The sequence below is a fragment of the Lineus longissimus genome, chromosome 1 (assembly GCF_910592395.1).
Source record: "Lineus longissimus chromosome 1, tnLinLong1.2, whole genome shotgun sequence".
In the NCBI taxonomy this organism is placed as follows: Eukaryota; Metazoa; Nemertea; class Pilidiophora; order Heteronemertea; family Lineidae; genus Lineus; species Lineus longissimus.
Genome location: NC_088308.1, coordinates 14,281,905 through 14,298,390, shown reverse-complemented (window position 1 = coordinate 14,298,390; position 16,486 = coordinate 14,281,905). Strand labels below are relative to the sequence as shown.

The 16,486-nt window shown below is 39.9% G+C and overlaps 1 long non-coding RNA gene across 1 annotated transcript in view; it reads right to left on the bottom strand.

Annotated features, from left to right (window-relative positions):
• LOC135488726 (uncharacterized) overlaps window positions 1-16,486 on the bottom strand; it is a 205,003-nt gene that overhangs the window by 82,666 nt on the left and 105,851 nt on the right. The gene's annotated exons all lie outside the window — the stretch shown is intronic.

Sequence of the window (16,486 nt, the reverse complement as noted above, 5' to 3'; positions counted from 1 at the left end):
GTTTGGTACGTTTCAACCTAATCAACCGATTAACCCAGGACATCAGGATGGGACTCAAATCCAACGGTACTACAGGAACACTAATCAAGTCAATGAAATGGCAATACAGACCAATCAACAGGACACAGCCGCCAAAGCAAGCTCTTTAAACATGGCGAGAGATCAAAGCCGGCTGCCTAACAATGCAACTGAGCACGCGCAGCAACCAGCCGGTGAGGTAGAAAACAAGAACTGGACCGCAATTCCGGACCATGCTTTACAAACATTTAGGGACATTCGTAAACTCATATGAACTTGATAGATATTCTAACTACAAGATAGGTCTTCAAGGCAAATCCTTTGCCATGTAATGTGTTCTTATTCGCGTTGAAGAACTCATTCATGGAAATGACGGACTTGTCCGATCCGCAGTGATCAAAATGGCGTCTGGGGTCACAAACCGACCCATTGTCAAACTCTTTCCACTAGAAAGTTCAACTTAGGTAATTTCGCCACGAGTGCCATAAACTGTTGATTGAACAGAATAGACATTTTAGACATTTTCATGTGTTTGTGAATATATTTTATCCTTGCATTAAATAGTGTTTTAAGCTTACGTTTATTCTACTTTAAGCAGTCGTTTCAGCTATCAAACAAAATCAAAAAATAGTTCAGTTTCATCATTTTCGGCCCGGGAGAATGTGGAAACTCTTCGTAAACACTATTATTGTTATGTGATTCTTTTATTGTACAGCACTATGTTAGGGCGCAGTTGGCACCCATATTACACTTATGTATTATCCAACTTCTTGTATTGTATACACATTGAGTAGGACTTGGCAATATAGTTTCATACAGGAACAACGTCTTCGAGTTCTCTCTCTCTTCAATACGATCACACACAAAAGAGACACATTATTTTTAATTGATGACTGTGCTAATTTGAGAGACACAAAGAAGAAGGTGTCTGAGTTATGTAATCTTGCATTTTCCAGTAGACACTACAATCTGACTGTTTGGTTACTAGTTCAAAAGTACAATTCAGTCGTTAAGGACTTCAGAGAGAACATCAGACTCTTAGTCCTGTTTTTTTAACAAGGATGAATCAGCCATAAAAGATGCCTTGGAAGAAAAACAGTGTTATTCCAAAGGCAAAAAGACAGTATTACACAGAAGAACTTAAAGTGAAAAGGTGATCAAAATTAATCATCAGGTTGCAACATCCATTTGGGTTTACTATCTCTTCCTCTTTCTAACAAAAAAGTAATAGACCCCTAATCCTACAACACTCATACCTAGGACAATCCATAGGTATTTGTATTTCTTCAATTCATCACTAGGTTTGTAATAGTCACCTAATTTAGGTCGTTTAGCTAGTGATGATACTTGTTCCTCAGGGTGAAGGTGAACAGCAAGAGCGATGTCAGTATTATTAAAATCAATAGCAGACTGGTTCTCTCTTCATTTCAAGGTTAACAAAGACAATTATCTTCTTTCTATGTTCTTCATATTCCTCTGATCTTTTATTTAACTCTTCCATAGCCCTATTATGTCCTTTATTTTCAGCTTCATAACCGTTCTTGTCTAGTGCTTTAAAAAGTGCACTGGATCCTGTGAATGCTAATGCGTTGACTACAGCGCCTCCAAGCATCATAGCAATACCTGCCATTTAATTAGGTTGACTTCCCTTTATCAACAATTGATATCTTACATCAAAACCACTAAGGTCGATAATTTCATTTTCATATTCATAACTTCATATTCATCTGTTAATTTAATCTCTATTTTATTGAATCTTGATTTGCATGGTATTTGCATTGCTTTAGCAAATGTGTATGCAATAGTATCTCCAATATCAGCTTCCTTTATCAGTCTAATGGCTAGAACATCTGACGGTTCTCCGTTATCAAGTATTTTATTATTGTTAATTATGTCACCCTGTAAAACAAAATAGTTTATTGGTCTGAAATTCATTGGATAATCACTTATGACCACACCATCTTTAAAAGAATAAGGCCATTCAGAACGTTTAAAACCAAACAGTTCATTGCTTTTATCAATAAACATAATTTGATATCTATTCTCATTTCTTCTCTTAAGTAAGTGTGCCATAGTCTTACCAGTGGGTTCTTCTAAATCAAATCTAACAGCATTTCTACTTATGACGTTTTCTTTCAATTGATATGAAAATGCTTTTGAAAATTTTTCTAGGTCATAAAGACCATCAGGTATCGTAATAAGTGTCATGTAATTATCCCTCAACTTGATTTTTTTGTTCTTCCTAGCTTCACTTATGTTGTGAAAGGAACAAGGTATTCCTGCACAAGTTAAACTAATACTAGATGCATTCTGAATTTCTTTGTTGAGATTGATAACTAAATCACTTGAACTCTGTTCTGGGTAGTCTCTACAATCAACGTTTAACACAGTTTTCATTTAATTAACTTCATTAGCCGCACTTACACCACCTGAAAATGGACCACCAATCTTGGTTCGGGAACCAATGCCGCACCATCGAAAATCCACCAAGCGCTTACACCAGCGCTGCAGCTAGTTATAAAATCCGGCTACAGATGGCGCGCAAACAATAAATTGCATGCGCAGAAAGCGCCATTTCGAAAGCGCCGCCTGGAGCCGAACCATCTAACTAGCTAATTGCCGATCCATTTGCGCGTACACCACGACAAAGCCGAGCTTTTAACAAGCCGGGCGAATTTGGACCATCAAGCTTGGTGGGACAAATTCGCTCGGCAATTTGTGTCGGCAATGGATTGCCGAACCAATTTGTCGCGGTAATGTGGTGGTGTAAGTGCAATTGGTCCACCAATATTTCGTGGTGTAAGCGCAGCTATTATGTTTAGTGTTAATCACCATTTTTCATTACTTCTCCAGGTAATATTCCTTGACCGAAAAGGTATTCAATTGTTCCATTACTAACCGATACAATTCCAGTCAGTTTAAGTAAATCCTCTATGCTAGGATTACTAGGGGAACCAATGTTAATTCTTAAGAATCTTTTTAGTAACATAGAGTAAGCAATTGTTAACGCATATATTAGTAAACTTTGATACAGTGTATTGACGACATTTTTCTTTCCGTATTCCATTTATTATTACTAGAAAACTATTACTAGAAAACTATGACTAGAAAAACTATTACCAGAAAACTACTAATATTTTTTATTTTTACGATAATTTTCTAAAAGAATGTTTAATATTTTCCATTTTATGAAATAATAAGTTAAAGTAGTAGGAGATAAAATTAAAGTTAGTTTAAGTACAGCCTTTAATGTACCATCACTTGTTGAGTCTATCTTGACTTTAAAAATACGTTTTAATAAGTAAGAGTAACCCAGTTCTATTATTGACAAACTTAAACCAATTTCTAAAGCATGAAATAATGATTCATTATCTTCATAAAAAGCTTGAAAATCTTGACGGTAATAATATCTATCTTTCATTTAGTAATTTAAAATTATTTTATAAAGATTATTAAAATTTTTAAGCCTATGAATCTTAAGAGCAAACATTAGAATGAATTAATTATTCATAATCTTTCATTTGTTATTCTTTAATTCTAAAAGCATAGTAAGATTAAAAATTTAAAAAATTAAAGTTAGTTTAATTACATCACTTAATGTACCATCACTTGGAGAGTCTATCTTGACATTAAAAAATATTTCAATAATTAAGATTGAACCACTAATGGTTTGGTTAATCTTAAACCATTTTCTAAAGATTGAAATAATGAATCATAATCTTTTATTCGTTATTCTTAAATTTTTAAGATTATTAAGATAAATAAGATAGTCAATAAAAAACTTAAAAATTAAAGCTAGTTGAAGTACAGCACTTAATGTACCATCACTTGGTGAGTCTATCTTGATATTAAATTTTTTTTTTAATAAGTAAGATAGACTCATTGTTGGTATTGTTAAAGAAAAACCATATTTAAAAAAATTAAAAACCCAGCGTTATATCTAGACCATTTTGGAATGGTGCTGCGCCATGCCCCCTTTCAAGCCCGCCAGTCTGCCCTCTTGATCAAAAATCCCACCAAGTCTGCCCGTTTGGACGCATAAATTAGCAAGGTGGCGCATGCGGTAGGAGTAGGAACTATCCTAACATTTGCGAACGAACTGCGAACATGCCTGACAAAAAGCGCCACGCCAAAGAAAAGGCAGCCAAGTTGGCCCAGCTGGCGAACAAATGTAGCCGCCTAGTCGTTCTTTGGGTAAATACATGACTTATCTACTAGTACTACTACGAAAATATCGTAAAATTAGGTGATGTCTAGAGGATTAGTGCAGTTTTCAGCAGTTGTTGCACAATTCATTTTGACTCGATTGCAGCACGTGGCTGCGGTATGCAGGCCTACTTATGCAGTGTCATCATCCTGCTGTCTGCTATGGGAGGATGCTGCGTTGGGTCTAGGATGAGTTTCATTTTTTGCAGAGTGTGTTAACAATAATAATCTTAGAATCGATTACATTTCCAGTTTAAATAATTTAAACACATCTCAATTAACTCAATCTGATTTCGTCTGTTAGGCCTATATATTGTATACATGTTGTCATACCAATGTATCTGTACATTTGGTCATATTATGTTAAAAAATCGTCTTTATTTCAAAGGGCTAGTAAAGAATCTTCTGCGCCTCCTGCCTCTATCAGTAGGCCTACTTCCGATGATGAGGAACATATTGAATATGATGATCAAGAAGAAGGCACTGACAGGGACAATAATGATGATGAGAGTGGGACTGCCAAAGGTAATCAGGTTGAACAAAATAAACTACGGTACCGGTACTGCCTAGACAACTGTTCAAATTAGTGATATTCGATTGCATGCTACGGCTTGAGGCCTACTAATAGCCTAATAATAGTCCCGATTAGTCTGACAACAAGACGTAGGCCTACTGTTTACTACATTACTACCCATGTCTTCATTTCAGATGCGGAGTTTATGCCAACTGAAACAACCCCAGCGGGCCCCAGTAAGGAGAAACCACGTCCAAACTACAAACATTCAGAAGGGTTTAATCAAAAGTGGTTCATTACCCACCCTAGGGCACTATAGATGGCGACCGAGTAACATGCCATTCGACATCGGTGCAAATTTTTCTCATATTTCTCTCATGATTTGTCCAGTAGTGGGATCAGAGGACTTCTCTCGACTTTTGTAAAGGCTTGGACAATCAGGTGATAAACTTTGTTGGTGAAAATAGTATGTCTGAGTGCTAAAACAGAGAACTCTGAGAAGTATCCTGTCAATTGGCGCTGAATTTACGTGCATTATGTACATTGTGTATACATGTGTGTTCCTTATAATCTGTGGATAGTGTTAACGAACGCACGATTTAGTTTTTCGTGACGATTGAGTAATGGCCACGGCAAAAACAATTACCGATCATTTCTCTACGCCCAGCACCGAAGGCATTGATCCGAATAAGTGGAAAATCGACCAGAGGTCACCTCAGGACGGACTGAGTCACGATCACAAAATGTCAAAACAGGACGCGGATGTACAGGATGTACCTGAAGATGGTGACGTTGTAAGGCAAGGTATGTCCTTCGAAAACGTTGAGGAAAAGTTGGTGAATCAGTCGCTTTTATCGTTTGCGGTGTTCTCGCTGCATGCGGGGACGGTGAATAACGTTAAGAAAGTTATTCTAGGGCATTTCACACAGGAGCAGATCCTTGTCGCAAAAAACGTTCTATGGGCGAATGATAGTGGATTACTGGGAAACAAAGTGAAAAGAAAAACTACTGCAGTTCGAAAGGAAGAGGAAGCCAATGTCGATGACATTGTTGCAGGCCTGGCCAAGCTAGATAAGGAAGACAAAATGCCGCACTTTGTGATTTCTGCGCATAACCTTGGTCAGATCCCAAGAGTATTACCAGAGGAACTGAACAGCATTTCCATACTTGATAGGCTTACCAAGTTGGAGAACAAGGTGAGCAAAGTGACGGATACTGTTGTCATGAACTCGAACGACATTCATAAACTTGAAAAGATTCAGGAGGTTGTCTCTTCGGAAAAAGTTAAAACACAGGTACCAACCATTGCACTATCAGAACCGCCAGCCAAAGATAACAGCCTGTGTCAATCGGTGTGGAATGGATCCATACCAAGCTCCATAAAGAACAATGATGGTGGTGAAAGTAGCAATGAGATATCATTTCGTTCTGTCTACGAGCAACGTGGTTCACTGGCATCACGAGGTTGATCAGGGCATGGCTCTGATCGGCTGAGTTTTCGAGGTATTTCTAGTCGGGGCGGCAGGTTACGCCCACCGGATGTGTTAAGGTTAAGGGGCAGCTCTCGCTCCTTGGACAGAGATAGTGAGATATCTGCAGCCTCTGACGAATCCAGAGGTTACGAGTTACCTTCTTATGACAGGAAAAAACAGCGTCGAAACGAGCGTCGTCGCCATAATGTTATTGTCGGGAAATCAACACGTGAGTGTAACGTTAAAGGGGCGCCTGAGCCTAATCGGGATTTATTCATTGCCAGAGTAGATAAAACAACGATTCTTGCAGAATTAGAGAGTTTCATAAAGGAGTCAGGCGTTAGTGTGCGGCGTCTAAAATGTGTATCGCATGATCAAGCCAAGTTCAAATCCTTTCGTTTAACTGTGTCTAAGTCTGACTACCCAAAGTTACTCGACGGTTCGGTGTGGCCCGACGGAATTCAAATCCGAAAATATATTCCTCCTAGGAACAAGGAGGATAGTTCATAGCGTGGGACCGTTCATGATAATACACCAAATAGCAATCCTTCTCTTTCTTTGCATGGCAGCTATGAACTGTGCTGTTCAAGGAGATGACGTTAGAGTTGGTGAACAACTGATCAACATTGGCACGTACAATTCGTGTGGCTCCGGTGATGGTAGACTTGAATATCTGGCACAGCTTTTTGACAATCATGATATTGTCCTGGTACAGGAAACTTGGTTACTTGAGGACAATTTGGGCCTTTATGACAGAATTCCTGGTACTGCATCCCATGGCATATCGAGCGTTGATGATGCACAACTTTTGCAGGGTAGGCCACATGGTGGTTGCTCAATTATTTGGAAGAAAACACTCAACTTCGAGGTCACGCCAGCCACGTCGGCAAATTTCACATCTGTTAGAAAGCCCTATTCCAAGCATCAAAATGCCCACCTCAAGTTAGCCCTGATACATACCATTCATTGGTTTAAAGTTACCTGCATACGTATAGTCACATGCTGCAATTATCTACTTATAGCATCCCTATTTATAGCACAACCAGCGATGATATCTTCACCTGTGTCTATCTAAGAATGCCAGTGTACTACACACAATGATACATGCTAACAGTACATTTATCTGCTGCGCCCAGTGCTGTAAACAGGGGTGAACCTTAATTAGAATATTCATGAGACGTAACAGCAATTTTCATTGGCCAATTTCATCCCATAGGGCCAAGGTTCTATATAGTGTGCTTTGGAACGAGATTGATAGTGTGTGTATTGGCTGAGATAGAAATTTCTTGACTTGCCCTCTTCAAACTGCTTTTTTGACCACGAAGACGTACTTGATCATTTTATAGCACATTCAGGTGAGTAGAATATTTAATTATCTTCATTTTGATATGTAATGAATGTGCTGTGTTGCTATTAAAGCATGTTATTGAAAAATGATACAACATGATTGACAATCAACAACTCCCTTACTAATTATGAATATCTATTGTAATTGAATTAATCGGATGGTCTAGATATTTCTGGATTAAAGGAAGTTGTATGGCAATGTGCAGACGACAACCTGGCCCCAAGTTTCCCTATACACACTACGAAGTACATATAGATTGCCATAAGAAGTGCATGGCGACTGCTTGTGCTATAATCATTTTTCATACTTGATTTGATATGTTATCTGGATATCATATAGGCCTATAGCTTCAGATAGAGTCCTGGGGAAAAGTCTCTAAGAAGAAAATCAAATAGCAATGAGCTAGTCATTATTGATGTAAATGTACATGTATGTACGAATTGGTACTCCTTTTTGGTTATCCCTTAAAGACAAATTGCCCCTCTTTTCAGGCATTGGTATGGTTCATTATGATGGAGAGTTCAAGTGCAGATGCTAAAACCATTTCAAAAAGAACTCATCATGGCGAGAAGGCAGGACGAGGGAAACATCGCCACTATGCCTTTAGTGGTGGGTCTAGTCGAAAACGGCGTTCGAAATCAGGAACGCGGTCCAAAGTGCAGACGAAACGTCCCTCAATGGAGCCGCTATTGTTGGATGACCTCGTCGTGGTAGTATCTGATGATGGTTCCTTCAGGCTGCAACACTTTTCAGCTTTTAGTGATCTTAACACAGTGATTTGTCGGAGCACTGCAAACCAATTCCCAAAAATGCAGATTGCTTATTGGTGGCAAGCCCTGCAAGGGATACTTGGAAAATGTTAAGGGAAATGCGAATGTGAGGCATTGCAAAAAATGTAGAGGTGAAGTGTGTATTTATAAGAATGACTATTTTGATCATGCTGAAACTTATATTAAATGGTACAAATCAGAGAATTATCTAAATAAAAGTTGTAATATAACATAAAATATGTGGTTTTGTTTTTCTATCTCAGCTCACTGAATAATTAAAGGCAACTTTAATCAACCAGAGGACACATACTTGGCATGGTATAAATTGTGTCTACAGTGAAATAATAGCCCTAAGATGTCACAAACTAACCTAACAACCTTATAACAATGACCCTCCCTTGGTACTTTCTGTGGATAGTCATCCCATGTGCTCACTGTTTACCTATTTAACATAATCAGGTAAATAAACCACGTGAGCCCCCTATATCCAGGTAGAGGAACTATCGATTTCAATTCTTTGGCTAACAGATGTGATTTGCAGTGTAAACGCATGTGCGCAGTGAATGTCCGATTTCAAAATGGAGAAACCATGCTCATCATAAATGTCTATATGCCGTGTGATAATGTTCCAGCCAACTCATCCAAATTTAGGTTGGCCCTAAACGACATATCCGCTATAGTTCTTTCGCAGAGAGCTGATTATGTGCTAATTGGTGGCGATTTAAATACGGACTTTAGAAGAGCATCCCAAAACACATTAACTCTAAATGAGTACATTGAGTCTGAGTCCTTATGCAAGGGCATCAACGTCCCTGAAGCAAATGTGTGCTATACCTACGAGAGTCGCATAAATGGTGAAAGGTCAATCCTTGACCACTTTCTTATGTGCGAAAACTTATCTCGTTTAGCTGTTAAATACCGGTCCGTTCACGACGGAACTAATGTCTCTGACCATTGCCCAATATCACTATCGGTTAGACTTGAAGCCCAGTCCGCACCTACGGATCCTCACTCGTATGTCCGAAAAATGAACTGGTACAAGGCCACAGAAAATGATATTGAGTTATATAGGGCTGAGTTGGATGCTTTGTTAAACAATATTAATATACCAATGGAGTTACTGGTCTGTCAAGATTTGCAGTGCGATGATCATTACCATTTTATTCAAATGCTGTATGATGATATAGTTAATGCATGCTTGGAGGCATCGTCGAATCATATTCCTCACACTGAGCCTCAAGCAGACAACCGCATACCGGGATGGAATGAGACAGTCGCAGAAGAAAAAAACAGAGCATTATTCTGGCACGCCCTGTGGAAGGCTAACGACTCTCCTAGGCAAGGCATCATTGCCGATATCAGAAAAAGAACTCGTGCGTGCTATCACTTAGCTATTAGAACTGCGCGCAAGAACAGAGAGAAGCATGTTGCGAACAGCTTAGCTAATTCACTGCTCAACAAAAATAGCACAAACTTTTGGAGAGAAATAAAAAATATAAATCAAAGCTCAAGTAAGTTACCCACCAGCATGGATGGGCTCACTGGTAAGGAAGCTATCGGAAATCATCTGTCCCAAAAGTATGAGCGCCTTTATCAGTCTGTCTCATATGATGACCATGACATGGTCATGGTATTTAACGAAATAAGAGATCTCATTTCATCCCGGTGTGCTTGTATGCATTCTACCTGTCGGCATAATCACAGTACGTCTGTTGAAGACATAAGAAAAGCTGTTAGTTTATTAAATAAGCATAAAAATGATGGTCTTTTGGGGCTCTCTACAAATCATCTTAAGTTTGGCACACAGAGGCTCTTCACAATGATTTCTATCTTGTTCACTAGTATGCTGAAACATGGTTACTTACCTGATGATATGTTAAAAAGCACTATTATTCCTATCGTAAAAAATGGTAAGAAATCGTTATGTGACTCGGCAAACTACAGGGCTATAGCTCTAAATAGCCCTCTTTGTAAATTACTAGAAACAATCATTCTTTAGAAAGGCAAGGAGCAACTGATGTCGTCTGATATGCAATTTGGTTACAAAGCAGGTGTTTCTACAACAAACTGCACAAATGCGGTTAATGAGATTATACAGTATTATCTAAATGGCGGTGGACAAGTTTATGCTATGTTGCTTGACGCGTCCCAAGCTTTTGACAGGGTAGAATACACCAGGCTCTTTCGACTGCTAATCAAGAAAAATATCTGTCCTGTGTTGGCGAGGGTAATAGCTGTAATATATACAAGACAGAGAATGCGAGTGCGATGGGGAGACTACGACTCGAACTATTTTGCTGTTTCTAATGGAGTAAAACAGGGTGGAATATTGTCGCCTGCTCTCTTTTCTGTTTATATAGATGTACTGCTTGAGCAACTAAGAGATTCAAAACACGGTTGTTATGTAGGTCATGTATTTGCGGGGGCTTTTGGTTATGCTGATGATATAATCACCCTGTGCCCAACAAAGACGTCACTGAAAACTCAACTAGGTGTTGCTTCGACTTACAGTAAGGAGTACCTTATTTTATTCAATGCTTCTAAATGTCATTTGTTGTACTTTCAATCGGGTGGCCGGGATTGGCGCGCTAATCCTCCATCCATTGTATTCCAAGGCTCACTCATCAGGTCGGGTCGAACTCGAGAACCCAGGTTTTGTGCGGTGGCGCCATCTAAACTCGACTTTCCGAGTTCGCGCATGCGCAGTTTCATTATTTGCACTTGGGTTTGCAAGTTTTTGCCGCCGAATCTTCTTTGTGAGCCCCCTTTCCATTGGTTTATTCCCCGATAACGTACTTCCACCTGCGCAAAGAAGATGCAGAACGCGAAATTTTGATCGTGGGAATTTCGGATTGACGGTGGGAATCTCGAGATATTTTGCTTTGAAGAACGTGTTTTTTTGCCATATTTAGGAGTTTTTACGGCTACAAAGTATATCAAATAAGTTGTCTATTAGCATACGAATCATTGTGTGTGTATAAAGTAGAAGGACAAAGTGTTTTGAGTGGGCTTTGTTGAAGATTTTGATACGTGGTTTGTTTTTGCACCGTGTTCGGACATCAAAGGACATGTGATAATGCATTATGCACTGACGTGCATTCCCTGTGCATTTTGTCGGCACCATAATTGACTATTCCTTTGATGATTCTTGAAGTATTTGTCATGTGATTATGATGAAAAGAAGTCAGAGTGGACATTTTAAACAGTTTTGTCACAATGCTTTACATGAACAATGGTGTTTAAGTGCTTCACAGTCGGGAAATTTAACTCCTCTCGAGCTGGAAACTGCCAGAAACCAACTGGTCCGTCAACGACATCTCAATTCTAGTCAGCTAAACCGCACATCAAAGGACATGTGATAATGCATTATGCACTGACGTGCATTCCCTGTGCATTTTGTCGGCACCATAATTGACTATTCCTTTGATGATTCTCGAATCACGATGTCAACTTGTGTAAAACGTATAATTTATCCATCAAGAACATGAAGTAAAGTACGTTTCCAATATGTCACATAGAATTACTCGCAGGCTGAAAATTAAGTCTGTGTTTCACATGCAATCATCAGAAAACAAATGGTGTCATACCGGTACAGAAATAAATGTATGTTCAGGCATTTTCGGGTTCGAGTCTCAGTCAGTTGTTTATTTCTTTCAGGTGCCGAGACAATGGACAGTCGGTAATGACTGGTTGATACTGAATGAGATGAAGTCCGGTGAGGAGCAGGTTAACAATATAACTTATCCTGTATAGATATATGATACAAGTAAATGAATAGATTAAGTTACACATTGTTGTTCAATAGTTGTCTTTGATTGAAAAAAAACTAACTCCTGAGACGTTTGAGGCATTAAAAACACTCGAAACGGAAACTTAAAAACGTCTCATCAGGCCCTAGTCACTGTTCGTGTTGGCAAGCCAATTAACCGGAGCGTGTCGTCTGCTAAGAGAATCGAGCGGAAGTAACTATCTCTTGCAAAGCATGGTGGTATAAAATACTCAAATTCGCAAGGTTTTCCAAACTCGATCAGTCGAGTGCACGATTAGCACCGCAGGTGTTCTTTAATAACAACTCGATAACGCGAGTATACCTGGTATTTCAAGTGCGATCGGCGCTGTGACTCACGGGATATAACACTCGAGAAAGCGAGTACACTTGCTTTTCCGAGTATTTTTCACGAATTGCATCTTGGTACCTTACACTCGATATTGAGAGTGCACCTGGGTTCTCGAGTTCGACCCGACCTGCTCATTGTGGCCGAGGATTCTGCGCTTCACCTGGGTCACCTGATTGAAGTTACAGCCAGAGCTGATAGCATTGTGCGTGTGGTTGGAGATTTTAATCGGAGAGTTAATGTTCTTATGTCCAGATTTCACTATTGTAATATTGATACAAGGCTTCGGTTATTCCAAAGTTACTGTATGTCACTCTACGGAACTTCACTGTGGGATTTAAGCAACGGGCAAGCAAATGGGCTTTATACCGCTTGGAGAAAGGCTGCAAGGAGACTGCTGAGTTTGCATCCTTGAACTCATGGCAATCTCTTACCTCTCATTATGGACTCCTCACCTATAGACATCACTCTGTCAGTTACTACAGTAGGGTCATGAACCATTCAAACATTCTTATCAAACTCTCAGGAAACCTCGCGCTCAGAGGCAGCGGTTCTTCAGTTTCAAATAATATTACCTTTTTATCTCAAGCTCTCAATATACCCAGGGACACACTTCATCTCAATCCTTGTGCCATTCATAATATATACATGCCTGACGAAGACCTTCGTCGGCGGGCGCGTGCCATACGTGAGTTTGCCGAGTACAGGGATGCTAACCCAGCAGAAAGAGAACAAGTCAATAATATACTTCACTTCTTGTGTTTATTATAATATCATTATTTCTCACCTGATTTCTCCTGTGTGCGGTATAGGTTTTTATGTTGTGTGTTTTGTTGTTTTTTGTTTGCACCATTCTTTGCTTATGTTCACACCAATTATAATTGTCCTGTGTATTTATCTGTGACATGTCACGAATAAAGTATCTATCTATCTTGCCTAAAAGATTGGTTAGTTCACCAACGCAGTGGTGAAGGCGGTAGTAATTTCTTTTGCCAACTCTCCACGAAACACGAAGTCAAGCCGCTGAATGGCAGTGTCGTCTACCGAAAAACCGTTCCGGACTGCACGCTTGGATGCCATCAAAGCCCACGAGATGAGCAGACAGCACACCGAGGCCCTGTAGAGGGAAGCCGATGCCTCTCAGTCTGCAACTCTTCAGATCCTTACAAAGAATGACCTTCCAATAAGGTTACCGACCTGTTTAAAATTTTGAAGTTCATTTGTTTCAATGACCTCCCTCTGTCAAAGTTTGGTCCGATGGTCGAACTTTTTATATCGGTAGGAGCCCCCCGTATCCCACTACTGCAAAAAGGCAAAAATGCGACCTACACCAGTGAAAGTGCTATGATTGAGTTGCTGGAGATCTTGGCTACTGAGGTGGAGAACAACGTGCTTCAGGACATTAAAAAGAGTCCAGCTTTTTCACTTATGGCAGACATTTTTCACTTACACAGACCATAGTCTGTGTAAACAGCCGCCGATAAAATCAGCTTGCCCAGCAATCTACAGATTCCTTGCTGTAGCTGCCACTCTGCCCATGAGCACAGCAACAGTTCAGAGAATCTTCTCCCATGTAATCTGATAAAAACTGCTGGGGGAACAGCACCTGGATAAAATCTTGATGAGAAGCGCGCAGCAGAAAGCGCTACTATGGTTAATGTGCATATGACAGTACGACGTATCCAATGTAAACAATGTTTCTCAAGTCCATGGATTTGTTTCAAATGGCTTAAATTTGACTTAAAATGGCCGCCAGAAGAGATAAACGTGCGAATGAAGCAACTCGACCTTTCTGAGCTCCGATAGAGAACCACACGATTATTCTCACTGTTTTTTAATCAAACTTCAATTTTTGGGGGGTTCGGGGGGGGACCCCCCCCGACATACACTGTTTTGATTTTTGAGACTTTAGTAATAATATCCAAAAGACGCTTAAAATGGATATAATCCCGAATAATAAAGCAAAAACCGGGCAGGCGTTTCGAGAAAAAATATTTTTGTTGAGATTTCAATAAACCTTTTGAATGAATTCCACATGGACCGTGGTGGGATCCGAAGACACCTTAAGGAGGAATGTATGTTTTTATGGGGTACTATTGGTTTTGCAGATCTTCTGGTTTTTTCTAACGAATAATCAATATTCGCTAGCAGGCTTTTTATGCTCCCAGGTATGAAGAGGGTTCTATGTTCCTCAGGTTCTTTGTTCATCAGTCTGGTGTTCCTCAAGAGTCAAGTGTCTTCCAGTCTCTTGGCCTGTAAAAACCCTTGCCAACCAATTTTTTATGCATTAACCATTCGGCAACATGTTGGTGGGGGAAAAACCTGATCCCTGAGTCCTTGAATTGGTTGCTCAGGTACGACCACAAGCAATTGTCGCAAGGAAGCCACCAGTACGACCTCTTGGCAGTCTTGCCAATATCATGCCAGTGAAAAGGAAGGATAATGATGGTTGAGGGTTGGAGTTGGGGTACCATCAAAGGAGTACCTCTTCCTCGCTCTGGGTTAAACGTGTCAAAGGACTGCACCATCATGAAGGTTTGGGAGTTCCACTCGAGCGCCCCGGGGAAAGCAGCTCGGAAGGACTTATTGAGAGGCCAATAGGGGGTTTGAGGGGCCTTCCCCCAATGCACTGGCTAAAACATGTCAGAAGGACGGGGGTTGGGGGGGGGGGGGGCTCTCCATGTCGACAGTTGCGCGAATTCAATAGAGCTTGCACTTTACATTAGAATCTGCCAGAGTGCCAGAGTACGATAGTCCGGACATAGTCCATTTCTTTGCCGGTTATTATGATGATGGAGTTGAGTTACTGCTAAAGAGATACACGGAGAAAACTATCTATCAAAACAAAAAATTGGCGGAAGGAACTATAGCAGGTTCCCAACCAGGGGGTTTGGGGGGTTTCTCCCAAACCTAAAGGCGCTGCGCGCTTACTAGGGCACTGCACTGATAATATTAAAACTGAATGGTAGGTTTGTTAGTGAACCCCTCCTAGAGACCTGTACCAAGGTAAACTTGAGAAAGAAAGACAGAAGGCTCAGTCTCAATGCATGGAAAGCTGCTGCTACTTTGCAACAGTAAATAAAAACAGTTTGATTAAACAAGTTAACTCCTTCCTCAGGAATGCCTAGTTCAATGTGTTAATGTTTTGTTAGTAACAGTGATGGACAACACTTAGAGCAAATAAAAACAGTTTGATTTTTAATTGTAATACTGACTGTTACTTTCTTTATTTCCTCAATTGCTCGTTTTGGTAGCCGCTCGCGTTGCATTGCCCCTTATTCCTGCAAAGGTGCCCCTTTTCTAAAGTACTTGCCCCTTCTTAAACAGAGGCACCATGCCCTTCGGAAATCCTAGATATAACCCTGAAACCGGAATAAATATTGAATTAAATATTGGCGAAAATATTCTATCAATATCTTCTTCTTCTTAGATAAAATTATCAAAAATAGCAACTTTGTTGCTAAGGACGAAGTCCTAATGCTGTAAAGATGCTATTTGATGGTTACTTATGTTTACCTGGGCATCAGAAACCACGAATATGTGCATTTTGTATGGTCCCTTACCAGCTTTCTTCGCAAGAGACTGGATTCCATCCTTTGTGTTCTGAAGTCTCTTACCAGAACTGTGTAGACGATTGTCTTCTGTGGTTCTCAAGTCCAACCACAACCCGTAGTGATTCGAGTCACCGTAATACTTCTCCATTGTCATGTAACAGTCATGAGTTTTCTTCGAATCCTCAGACATGAAGTGTTTTTTGATCTCATCCCATTGATCCATCATTCTCATTCCTTCGGGGAACACCTGATTAGAAACACCCTCTATTGTAATCTGTACTTTAGTGATATTCGGGTTTTCGAACATCTCAGAAACTCTAGATCCATTGGCATAATCAGACACGAATAGAAGCAATATGCCTGAAAAATTAATATTCTCGTTTATTAACGTTTCATTTGAAGTAACATTGACTGTCTCGAAATGGTTTACCCAATTGTAAAAGATTGAAAATCCAGAGTTGTATCTGATACTCAGTTGAATTGTACTCA